This window comes from Myotis daubentonii, chromosome 7 (assembly GCF_963259705.1).
Source record: "Myotis daubentonii chromosome 7, mMyoDau2.1, whole genome shotgun sequence".
NCBI classification, from domain to species: Eukaryota; Metazoa; Chordata; class Mammalia; order Chiroptera; family Vespertilionidae; genus Myotis; species Myotis daubentonii.
This window is the reverse complement of record NC_081846.1, coordinates 93,122,397-93,134,426: the sequence shown is the minus strand read 5'-3', so window position 1 is coordinate 93,134,426 and position 12,030 is coordinate 93,122,397. Positions and strand designations below refer to the sequence as shown.

General features: G+C 48.4%; 1 pseudogene; it reads right to left on the bottom strand.

The window, feature by feature from the left end:
- Window positions 1-299: 299 nt before the first annotated feature.
- LOC132238891 (HCLS1-associated protein X-1-like) lies at window positions 300-11,329 on the bottom strand (annotated as a pseudogene).
- Between the last annotated feature and the right edge of the window lie 701 nt (window positions 11,330-12,030).

Genomic DNA, 12,030 nt, shown 5'->3' with positions numbered 1-12,030 from the left:
ATGCTCAACCACTGAGCCATGCTGCCTGGGTAAAAATTACAGCCTTAAACTTACCGTCTTCTATGACCAAAAGTTTCAAAGGAGTTGCCTGTGTTTCAATTTGATGAATTCATTCATTTTTTTGGCATAAATAAGGGTTTTATTATTCAGTTTGTGTGAATGACATACTGACATACCCCTAATTCACTGTTCCACTCACCCAAGGCCCTGAGGCTGCAGGAGGAGAAGCGAAGCCCATTGATGGTGAGGAAAAGGATCGGGGGTGGGAAGAACCTGAAGGCCTGTGAGGGTTAACAAGGCTACTGGGACCGGGACCAATGGCCTAGGAGTAAATCCAGGATGAACAGGCATCATCCAGGGCTGGAGGGGATGGTGATTCAGGATCATCACTGGGACTGCCATGTGCTTCTTGATGGGTTACTGACCCTTCTGTTCAGCCCTCACTGTCCACCACAGTCCGGTGCTCCTCTGCTGTCCCATCTGGCCTAGTGATCGTGGTCACACAGACACTCTTGAAATAGGATTTGGGCTGCGGCTGCAGAACTGGGCCAAGGCCCTCCAGGGAAACCTGGGAATCAAGATTCTTGTCCTCTTTGGCTCTAGAAGGGGGGGAGGGGGTGTGGTGTCACAGGCCACATGTCATCAAACCTATGAAAAGGTCTCTGGGAGCCCAGCCTGCTGCTGGTTTTGGAGAGTCAGTTCTTGCATCACTCTCCAAGACCCCCAAAGATCCTGATTTGGTGACTCTCTGGATACTTAAGCACTGAGTCCCGAAGCATCTGTCCCGCCTGCAATCTCTCACTCAGTACCTGGAAGTTCAGGAGGGTGGGGAGGCGAGGTCCAGGCCCCCTCTCGCTGAAGATGTTATTAAAATCCTGCACCAGGTCATCCAAGCTGAAGCTATCCTGGAAACGCGTCCCCCTCCAGAGCTGAAGCTGAAGCTGAAGCCAAATTCCTCAGGGGGCTGGGGGTCCTCAAACCTCAAGCTCCCAGGGCCCCACGTGGCCCCTTCCTCTTCTTCATCATCCTTATCTTCATCTCGAGTCATCCCTCCAAAAAAGGATCTCTGTGGCTCTGAGGTTCAAAAAGCCAAAAAAGCCCCGAAAGATTCAAGCCTCTGAACCCCTGAGCCCCACCTGAGGCCCATGCACACTTGTAGGAAACTTGCGCTACACTCTCATTCGATTGTTTAACAAATAGCTATTGGTTGCCTGTGTGCCAAGTGTTCTTCTAGGCACTGGGGATAGAACATGCACAAGTCCTTGCCTTCCCAAAGTTCACGTTCTGGTGAGAATAGGCAGGTGATAAAAAATAGGCAGCAAATAAAATACAAAGCTAGGTAGTTGTGATGTTAAGAAGAAAAACCAAGCACAGTAAGGATGAAGGTCTGGTGAAGGTACAACTGTGGATGGGTGGTCCAGGAAGGGCCTCTGAGGAGGCAGGCTTGGGGCTGAGAACTGAGCGAAGTGAAGGTGATGGTCCTGTGAAGGTCTGCAGTAGGACCAGTCAGAAGGGACTGCAGCACAAAGGCCTGGGTGGGATGAGGTGGCATTCCCAGGCAGCCAGCAAGGAGGTCGCCATGTCTCAGCCACATAGGAGCTGCCAGCGAGAGTTCAGGTATTATGCTCTGTGAGTTGGGGAGCCATCAGCCTTTGAGTAGAGGAGTGACATGGTTTCATTGAGGTTTTCAAAGGACCAGTGTTACTCCTTTGCAGATAGTGGATCACGGGGGACAAGAATAGAAGTGAGGAGAGCTGTCAGGTCGCCGGGCAGCCAGGTGAGAGATGGAGGCAAGTTAGAATGGTGACAGGAGGAGATGAAAATGGTCAGATCGTGGATGTATTCTGAACCTACAGGATTGTTTATAAATTGGATGTGGGTTGAGAGAGAGAGAGAGAGAGAGAGAGAGAGAGAGAGAGAGGAGTCAAGGTATCTCTAAGAGTTTTAGCCAGAGAAACTGCTGACTGGGATGAGGGGAACACAGCGGGGATGACAGGTGGGGTGAGGGGGTGGAGAGCTGCACTGGGGAGCCACTCGGATGTGGATGGTTCTTAGAGCCACAGGTCTAGACGACTTTATCTAGAAAACGAGTTAGCGATGGGGAAGAGGAGGTGGCCACACATGCGGGGGGGGGGGGGGGGGGGGGATGACACTTTTTCTTCTTCCTATTTTGTCCTTATAAAAGAGAAATAACTGGCCTAGAATTCCTTCCTAATCGGGGTTAACCCGTCACACGGCAAAACCACTTTTACCTCCAAAGCCAGTGAAATGCAAACCAACTGGGGGATTCGGAGCTGCATGCAGCGTTTATCAGCCGTTTTTCTGACATGAAGCCTCTCATGTCTACCTTTTTGTCCCTTCTTTCACCTTTTGTCTTCTTTACCTGTGCTGACAAAATGCACAGTGTGGCCAGCATGAAAGCGCACAATATCTTTATTGTCTAAATATGAGTACTCGTCCTATGGACCTGCTTCTGGAGGAGGATAAAGAAGAAAACACCAGTTTGCTCCCAGGACTGTGCCCCAAAACATGCCCTGGGTCATGTCCACTGCCCGAGAGGAAAGACAGTGCGCGCCCTCCCTCAGAGGGCCTGGGCTGTGGAGAAGGTCCCTGGTCTGCTTTGCTAACAGCAGGTTTGTGATGTTAGCTTAAAAAGGAAAAAGGCCTTTCAAGGTGAGAGGCTAGATGCCTTATTTGAAATTGGTAATAATAGATCTTTGGGAGCATTGATTCAGGCAGTAGACAACAGCAAGGGGCAGGGAACACTTACATCAATAGATAGAAGGCATTTCTGTTGGTGTCGGACGCTAACACAGTCACGCTATTTGTAAACAATGTTTTAAAATCTCAGTCAGGTAGCCATCAGTCCAGTTGTCCTATGTCAGCTTTCTTATCATCTTTGCAAACAGATGATACAGGTTGCTTAAGGCCCAGTACAAGGGACATTTTGCCCTGTTTTAACATCCACAGATTTGAGGCCTAAGATGCGCAAGGCAGTCCCTCTGGGACGGCAGCTCCAGTTCTATTAATGTGGCTCTGTTTATATTATCCTTTACACTTTCCCTCCTTCTGAGCACGATTTTTCCTTGAAAGCAGCGCTGACCATTGGTGGACAGCAGCTCCGATGAGTCATGGAAAGTTCGGTCCTCCATTGGCAGGGTCTTGTTTGGGTTTGTCACCACATCGTCCGTCCTCATCACAGGAAGGCCGTTCCTGGATGTCATGCTCAGAGTGTGAAGGAAAGCAGCTTCTCTTTTCTGGAAGCCTTGGGCCACAGCGAGTGACAAGAGGGCCAGAACAGAGAGGCTTTACTCTCCTGCTCCTTTAAGAACTAACAACTCCCGCAGTTTCTTGAGGTTTTTCACAGGAAGTCTCATAGGCCTCAGTGAGCATCTCAAAACTTTGAGCAGCCACTACCAGAGTGGCATCTTTGTACTATGGAGCTGTGCCGAATAAACAGTTTTATAACAGCAGGAGTGCCTGCGAGAACAAGTGGAATGCAAGTCCGACGTGAAGAACAGACCTGACCAGGAGGTAGTGCCTGAGGGCAGTCGGCGGGAGATATAAAGAACCATGAGGGGTACTTGGGCTCTCCTTTTAGCCATCTGGCCTGTGCCCAGGTTTCATCCAGTTCCATCTCCATTTCATCAGAGGTGCCTTATCCAAGTACAACAGGAGGTGCTCCCAACAGAGCACACCCCACCTGTTCAGCCAGGATGTGGTCCAGATGAATTCTATTGTCTAATGGCCTCATGGAAGGAAGCGTAGAGACCCCCCTGGCTGGCTATTGCTGTGGGGGTCATAGTAACACCTGCCCAAGGAAAAAGTATTCTTCCAGATCTGGCGCCTCCATGGGCTGACCTCACCAGCCATCGGGCATCCTTGACTGTCCGTTCACTCACTGATGTCTGGAAAGCACAACGGCCTCGCTAAGCCTCACTTCACGCCTCTGTGAGGGGAGTGATAATGTCCAAGCCACAGAGCTGTGGTGAGAAACGCCCCAGGCAGAGTGCCCGGCACATGGTGGAAGCTCATGGAGCACAGGTTCCATCCCTTCATAAATATCACGCACTTTATCGATCTCTGAACTAAAGCAGTCTTATTTCCTCTCATGTTTCAGGTGGAGTGGGCAGGGCGTTAGCCCCGGGGAACAGTGCAGTGCAATTATTGCCAGTACTTGGTATGCATCAGCCTCATGCTGGGAACTTTATGTCTCCAAACTAAGATTAATCTTGTTTTCACACTGAATGCAGGTGCACAATTTCATGAATGAGGACAGTGGGTCATAGTGTTTAGAGGTTTGGCCTGGGATCATATGGGTGGAAACATTCACGTCCAGGATCTTGCTAAAGTGTGTCCCTACAAGTACCAGGTATTTTGCTGGGCTCTGGGGGATTGCAGAGCTGAACAGACATAGCAAACCTACCTGAGAAGCTCATGGATTAATGGGAGGAGAGGCAGGCCTTTGGAGGGCTTTTAGAAAACAGCGTGGAAGTGCACAGAGAGGTTGTGCAGGATGCCATGGGAGCCACAGAGGGGCCTGAGGCTTCTCTGGAGTCCATCATGTGTGGGCCGGAGCCTAGACCAGTGATGGCGAACCTATGACACGCATGTCAGAGGTGACACGTGAACTCATTATTTTGGTTGATTTTTCTTTGTTCAATGGCATTTAAATATATAAAATAAATATAAAAAATATAAGTCTTTGTTTTACTAAGGTTGCAAATATCAAAAAATGTTTATATGTGACACGGCAGCAGAGTTAAGTTAGGGTTTTTCAAAATGCTGACACGCCGAGCTCAAAAGGTTCGCCATCACTGGCCTAGACATGAATCATGAGACAGAAGCTCAGGGCCAGTTCCATGGAAATGCGTCAGTGGCAGAAACATCAGTGACACCTGACAGGACTTCTCTGTGTCCCTTGGTCTGTTCATTGGAAGCCACTCTGTGAGATTTATGCCTCACGACAATGTCTCAGCATGGTTTCTGCTCATTTGCTTGGTGTCCAGGAAGAGCTTTCTTTTAAGGGGAAGGAGCCCACCTCCATGCCACCTGCCAGTGGCTATTCACTGTTGTGGCCCGTTACTGCTGCCGTCTGCTGCCAAGGAAGAGTGTGCAACCCTGGAGGAGGAGCTCATGCAGTCAGCAGAGGCGAGGAGGCTGAACTGAGAATCAAGTGAAAACAGGTTCTGGCAGCACAGTGACAGCCCTGCTCTCCTGCCTACGTCCCTTGTGTCCAGCAGGGTCCCCACTCCTCATCCCACCCCTGCGGCCACCCACCCGTATTCTCCATCCTCTTCTTCAGCCCATCCCACCTGGGCGTGAGTTCTGCCTCATTTCATCACTCAAAGTCTCTGTTGAGCAGATTTGCAGATTTAGCCACTATTTAGAAACTACTGAGCAGCTTGACAACACATTGTCAGCTTTTATCTCATATATTGAGTAAACAGTAAGTGGGGGCAAGGGGAAGTTTAAGAAGACGCCAGACCCTCTGAGATTCCTGCTGTGAAAAATAAAGGTTTCAGTCCAGTTCACTTTAGTTTATTTCCACACACTTTTTCTTATTATACACAGATAAGACATGGATGTCTCTTGCCTCAAAAAGCTCACAAGTGATTGTGTTGCACATATTTGTGCATGTGTATGTGTGATGCAATAGACAATTACAGTTCATATGGGTGTGTTTAATGCTGGGGAGAAGTAAGCTATTATAGCCCAGAGGAGATACATAGATGCTTCACATAGGCTTACAACCAGGAGGTGGAGAAGGGTGGATGAGCATGGGATTTGCATTTAGGGAAAAATCATTCTGACTGTGGTTTGGAAATGAATTAGAACAGTTCCAGACTAGAGAGCTACTGGAGTCATCCAGGGAAGAGATGGGAAAAAGTAGATAGTTCAAGGACTACTAAGAGGTTAAAATCAATAGGCTTGGTCATATACTTAATACTAGAGGCCTGGTGGACAAAAATTTGTGCACTTAGTGGAGATAGGGGAGGTCCCTCAGCTCAGCCTGTGCCCTCTCACAGTTTGGGACCCCTCAGGGGATGACCACCTGCTAGCTTAGGCCTGTTCCCTGGGGGATTGGGCCTAAGCTGGCAATCAGACATCCCTCTGGCAGCCCGGGAGCCCTCGGGGGATGTCCACTTGCCAGTAGGGATCAGGCCTAAGCTGCAGTCTGATATCCTTAGTGCTGCTGAGGAGGGGAGAGAGGCTCCCACCACCACCACTGTACTTGCAGCCATCAGCCTGGCTTGTGGCTGAGCAGAGCTCCCCCTGTGGGAGTGCACTGACCACCAGGGGGCAGCTCCTGCATTGAGCATCTGCCCCTGGTGGTCCGTGTGTGTCATAATCACCAGTCATTCCCAGTCTTTCTGCTGTTAGGGTCAGTTTGCAAATTACCCTTTTATTATATCAGATAGAGACATGGTGCATGGGTGGGGGCCGGCTGGTTTGCCCTTCAGGGTGGGCATCCCCACTGGGGTGCCACTGGGGTGCCTGGCCAGCCTGGGTGAGGGGCTGATGGCTGTTTTCAGCTGGTCACACCCCTTCAGGGTGGGGGTCCCCACTGGGGTGCCTGACCAGTCTGGATGAGGGGCTGAGGGCCGTTTTCAGGCTGGCCAAGCCTCCCCGGCCTTTTAAGCTCCCAACCTCTCTTTTTTGTCTTTTTTTTTCCCTGGGATTTATTTACCTTCTATAATTGAAACTTTGTAACCTGGAGTGGAGCTCAGAGCCAGCCAGGGCTTGGCTTCCTCCATTGCCAGGGGCAACCCAAGGCTCCAGCTCTGTGGCCATGGCCAGCTGAAAGCAGGTATCTGGGGTTTATTTACCTTCTATAATTGAAACTTTGTTGCTTTGAGTGGAGCTCAGAGCCAGCCGCAGCTGAGAAGCTTGGCTTCCTCAATCATTGTGGCAACCAAGCCTCCTACTTGCTCCAGGCCTGTGGCTGCTGGCCACCATCTTGGTTGGGTTAATTTGCATATAGTCACTGTGATTGGCTGGTGGGTGTGGCTTAAGGCGTAGCGATGGTATGGTCAATTTGCATGTATGTCTTTTTTTTTTTTTTTTTTTTTTACCTTTTAACATAAGACATTTTATTTCCATTTTATTAATCATCCTGTAAGATTCAAAACTAGAATGATCCTTATAATATCAGTTTAAAGCTACCCAGGTGCAGAGTTTAGTCAACTCAAATGAATGCAAAGGGATTCACATTGAGGTCTGTGCTTCATTCATAGAGTGAGGTATTTCAAGTGGAAATCTCCACTGATCGCATACATCCACCAGCCTAAATAGCTGAAATAGACTCAAGGGCAGGGCCTGCAGACCCCACAGGCTATGACTATCCTAAATGACCATCCTCACATAACATCTCCAATTTCAGGGCTGTGTTCCAATCAGATAGTAGCACCTTTTAGAATCTGGTGAAAATCCACAAGACAGGGTAGCCACACACATAAAAATACCACTATCAACACAAGGGTTTGTAAAAGAAAAAGAAAAAGAAACACCACTCTACTCACAAACATATAATTCTTGCCTAGTCATCTTAAATTCCAGCCCTTTTAGTGTAAAACTGGTGACATAATCCCATCAAGGCCAACTTCAGTCTCCTTCCCCATTTTGTAAAACAGAGGGCAAGTGAGAGAAAGCATAACACCCCCTGAGGCTGGAAGAGGACTTACGAAATGCACTTAGTCAACTCAATGGTCTGTTTTAATGCACGAAAGGCAAAGACATCCTTCAATCTACTCATCAGATAATGGATCCTTCTAATTGAGTACAAGTTCATGTTTTGGTGATTCAGCTCTTGTAATCAAATGGAACCACAACTTGAGGGACTGACGGAGGAGTCCCTATCTTCCCACCTGCCAGGGACACTGGTCTCTCACTGTGGCAACTGATCAGTGTTCCATTTCTACTTCTGAAGTCACTGATTAAGCAGACAATACAGAAAGGCTAATGCAGAAGATGGTGACTGTCCAGACTTAGCCTGGAGCTTGGCTCCAGAATCAAGATTTGCCAGAGTCCTGGAAGTAAATTTGTCATTTATGTGCCATATACTCCACCCTATATTGCCACCGGATTTAAAACACTGTTTGAAGACAAATTTTTAAAACAGACAATTGAGGATTAATATGAGGTTTTATTTACCCCTTGTGTTTCACAGTCTAATATTCCTGCCCCTGTAGTAGCCAAAATAGCCAAGTCTCAAAATTAAACCTGGAAAATGATTGATCAAGCCATTTCCACCCAGAATTTACATATGAAGACTGTAAAAAATGGACTAGAAGATAAGATTTCTTCCATTTATTGAAAAATACCACAGATAAAACCAAGACATCTGCCTCAGTGCATCTAAACGTTAAGCTTGAGTAATCAAGCTTGACCTGATAGGAGTAACAACTCAATGAATGTAACATCTTTTTATGTGTGAGCACTTACTCAGGGAGCAACTGGTAACTGAAATTAGCAGAAAAAAAGGAAAGTAAACTGGTTTGCTAAATAGGCAACGTGCATATGATTCGATTATCATTTTACATGGGGGGAAAAATCTGCTAACAGCCTCTAGTTAATCATCAACATTCTACTGGTGGGAAGGGAAGGATGTATTTGTCTAAACCTGCCCAAATGTCCACAGACCCATACAAGAAAGCTCAAGATGTAATTCATAACTATTCAATGCAATGAAGTGATCTCATTTGAGCCACCTGCATATTTGTGGCCAATATATTGGTCTATCTGATATCAAAGGCAATTCAAAATCGCCTACCATGCTACTCTTTCAAGAGAAATAGAAACCAAAGTCCCCAAATCTGAATTTTTGCCAAGATATCCATTAGATCTATTAATAACCTAACAGAATGACTTGACGTAATCACTGTCTGATACATGAGATGGGTCATGATGAGAAGGTCAAAGGTTAAATTGTTGAAAAATTAGATGGGCAGGGTATTGCCCAACTTGATCGTCTCTCATCAAAACCAGGGAACCAGTACCATCCCTTCCTGAGAGCCCACTACGTGCCAGACAGCAGGCAACACCTGGGGGGAACACCTGTTATAAACAACAGGCATGGTTCCTGCCCGTGTGGAACATTCAGAATAGCTTCACAAAAACCAAACCAAACAAAACAAAACACCCAAAAAACCCAAAACATTAGTCAAGTCACTAAACCCACAAATGTGGAAACTGCTAGAAGAAGGGTCCATGGCACGGTGAGAGCCTAGAATGGCAGATGGAATTACTCAGAGGTCAGAAACTGGAGCTTAACAGGGTGAAGAGGGGGCAAGAGCCGCGTGCTGAGTCACTGTTAATCAGAGTCTTTAGAAAAGACTTCGGTCTTCAAAACCCGAGAAATACACTTGCTCATTGAAAGGAAAAACTACACGTTTTCCAAGAATACATGTAAGTGTATTGATTGCCTACAAATTGATAACTGGGCAGAAGGCCAAAAAGGTCAGTGAATTCTGGATGTCATTTAAGTCCTTTTTTTTAAAGGACAGGGTTTGGCTGTTTCAAGATGGTGGTGACCAGGAAAGAGGGAGAAGACTAAGATTCTGAGGGAAAAAAAGGTATAAAGAGAAGGTAATCAGAAAATGGAAGGAATATTTTTACATGAACAAATTAGAATTTATTGGGAAGGGAGTAAGTACCATATTTCAGTGTGAACTGTTAACAGGAGAACCTGAGGAGCAGTAAAAGCCACGGAAAAAATGAACCTGACTAAAAGCTTTAGCAATTACACATTAACATTACGTTTGTCACTGGACTCTAAATCCGGGTTATGCAACCATTTGACAGTAGTTGGCATTAAAAAGTACAGTAAGTATTAAAATGTGACTCAGATCTCAAAGGGACAGTCCAGTCCTTAGGCCAAGGCATGGGCACCTTACAAAATCTAGCTATACCAGGCGGTTAGTACCTGTTAGTATCTCCAACTACAGGGACCATGGGTTTTACAAGGATTTGTGAGTTAAAGGCTGAAGGTAATCTGGTTAACAGCTGTCCCAGCCCCAGGTAGACTGGGCATCTGAAGAGGTCAAGACAATGAGGCCATAGTTCTGTGACCTTTACCTAGATTTCAGCTTCTTTTCCCTATAACAACATTTATCCAACATATTTACCTGTGTATGCATTAAACATGTATCAAACATCAATACCCCTGCCCAGATAACTCTCAAAGGTCCTCATGTAATCTGCATCCTCAAATTCGACACATGATTTGTTTGTTTTTGAGCACAACTTCCTATGAGGGCATCATCACAAAACAGGCTGGGCGAAGCTTTGTCAAGGAACGCACATGCCGGGAAATATGTCTAAAATCCAATGATGGGACAGAATAGAAACTTGGCCAAGTGTATCTATTTCAGCCTTGGAGACCGAAGACCATCCAATGCAAATGTCTACCTAGCAGGTCCACGGATGCCTTCACAGACAAGAGCACAGACCTCATCCTTTGAAAACTTCTAACTACTCCTCCGGGATCTGTTTATCGAACTGGGACCACAGGCAATGCACTGAGCGAAAGGGAAGAGGCTGCCTCATTGTTCAAAACCCATCATTCCTTTTGGAAACGCAGCGTCTGCCCAGGTTTTCTTTGGCTCCGAGCGAGCTACAGCCCAGGCTTTCTCTGCATCAGGAAGGCATTGTCTGCTCCAGCCTCTGTCACAGGAGGACCCGGTACCAAGCCCAGGTGGCTCCAGGCACAGCTGGCAACAAGGACGGTAGGCAGCCGGCCTGGGACCCAGGGGTGGCCCGTTCGCGGGGCGGCAACACCGGCCCTGGCCCAGCAGCTGACCCTCCGCATCTGGGAGAGGCAGGGCCCGGGGCTCAAGACTCTGGGTCGCGGGGGTCAGTTCCCCACGGACTCCCCCCGCAGCCCAGCGGCTCGGGCTGGGTCGCTAGCCCCGGAAGGGTGTGGAGAAAGGCTCTGGGATTCTGACTGCAGATGGCGCAGTCGCCCGCGTGGAGACCCGCGACAAAGGTGCGAGCCCCGGCCGCGCGCTGCTGCTCAGCGGCGCAAAAAACCCCACCGCCACCCTGGAAAGAGGGGTTTGAGCTCCCTAGTTCGCAGATGGGCTGGGCGGGCCGGGAAGTTCTCGCAGGCAGAAGTCAGAGGGGTCCCCCCCCCCACCCCCACCCCCCGCCTCCCCGCAGCGGTGGCCCGGCACTCCCGTACCTTGGTGGCCAGGTCCGCGGCCGCGATGTCCGGGTCCCCCGGAGCTCCGGGCGCCGCCTCCGCCACTGGGCTGCCGCCGCTGGGCTCGGGCTCGGCCGGTGCCCCGCTCCCCGCCTCCGGCTGCTCGGTGGAGCTCCCAGCACCCATGGCTTCTCCGCGCCCAGCCGCCAAGTCACGCCTTCTGCAAATCGCGGGGCCGCGGGGTGGAGCGAGCAGCCTTGCGCCCGCGATGTCCCAACAGCGCCTTCCTCTCCCGCTCCTCCTCCGAATGCGCCAGGACTGCGAATCTGCATGTATGTCTTTTATTAGTGTAGAGGGTGAGTGAGGGAGAGGGTGTGTCAGGAGGATGCCAATGTTTCTGGCTTGAGCAACAGTGTGGTTAATGATGCTATTGACTGAGATATAATTCTTGAAAGAGGTCAGGGTGGGGGGATGGAGGGAAAGAACAAAAGTTGAGTTTTAGATTCTGACAGTGAGATGATTTGGGAACATCTAAGGCAGCGGTTCTCAACCTGTGGGTCGCGACCCTTTGGGGGTCGAACGACCCTTTCATAGGGGTCGCCTAAGACCTCGGAAAACACACATATAATTACATATTGTTTTTGTGATTAATCACTAGGCTTTAATTATGTTCATTTTGTAACAATGAAAAGACATCCTGCATATCGGATATTCACATTACAATGCATAACAGTAGCAAAAATACAGTTAGGAGTAGCAACGAAAACAATTTTATGGTTGGGGGGTCACCACAACATGAGGAACTGTATTAAAGGGCATTAGGAAGGTTGAGAACCACTGATCTAAGGGGAGGTGTTAATTAGGAACTTTTTCATAAAGACCCAGAA